General features: G+C 49.1%; 1 protein-coding gene across 1 annotated transcript in view; it reads left to right on the top strand.

Moving 5' to 3' along the window:
- LOC105826872 (zinc finger protein 37 homolog) overlaps positions 1–793 on the top strand; it is a 67,367-nt gene that overhangs the window by 42,478 nt on the left and 24,096 nt on the right.

Here is a 793-nt window from a genome sequence, read left to right on the forward strand (position 1 = left end):
TAAACAACATTTTACCACACATGAGGCTTCGTGTGTCTTTCTCTCAGCTCCGGACCTAACAATTAGGTTTACAGAGTAAGAACAAGATAGGTTTGCGACAGAATGACAAGTGGACACCTCTGTCCTAAAAAAGCGCTCTGATTATGGTCTGGGGACTTGTTTTATACTGTCTGGAATTGGCCCGCCTTGTGGTTCAGGCATCACCATGGAACCACTTTGATGAACAGTTAATGATATGATAATTAGCCTATTGTTCCTCGGCTGCCTGGCCTGAGGGCTGAGGGATTCCCTGCATTATTTTGCAGATCAGCTGGTCTCCGGAGTGGCAGTTTCTCTGGTCAGGATTAGGGCAGAGCAGCACCTACACAGGACCACCCTTATCCTTCTTCCCAGTTAGGGCAATATCTTGAGGCAGTACCAAGGCAAGGCACTCACTTTGTCCCTAGGAGAGTCTCCCTTGCTGTCTACCTAATACTTGGGGCAGCACCCAGGCTCACAAGGGTGGAAAAGCTTCCACACAGCTCAGCAGCCTGCTGATTGCCAAAGATGTGTAGGAAGGAGCAATGGGATCCCCCTTATTCCTTCACTGGGCTCCGAGCCTCTCTAGGTTTGATCCTTGCTAATCTCATTTTCTTTTTCCTATTCTGCTTTGCCATTTCCCTCCATGAAGTCTCCAGCAGGATCCCACACCACCTCCTCCAAACTACACCTGGGCTGTGCCCATTCCCCACTCTCCTTTATCTGAAACTCTACCTTCCCCCTGGAATGCTCTGGCAAGCAATATCTCTAGTTG

The sequence above is a fragment of the Propithecus coquereli genome, unplaced genomic scaffold, assembly GCF_000956105.1.
Source record: "Propithecus coquereli isolate 6110/MARCELLA unplaced genomic scaffold, Pcoq_1.0 Scaffold930, whole genome shotgun sequence".
Classification (NCBI taxonomy): Eukaryota; Metazoa; Chordata; class Mammalia; order Primates; family Indriidae; genus Propithecus; species Propithecus coquereli.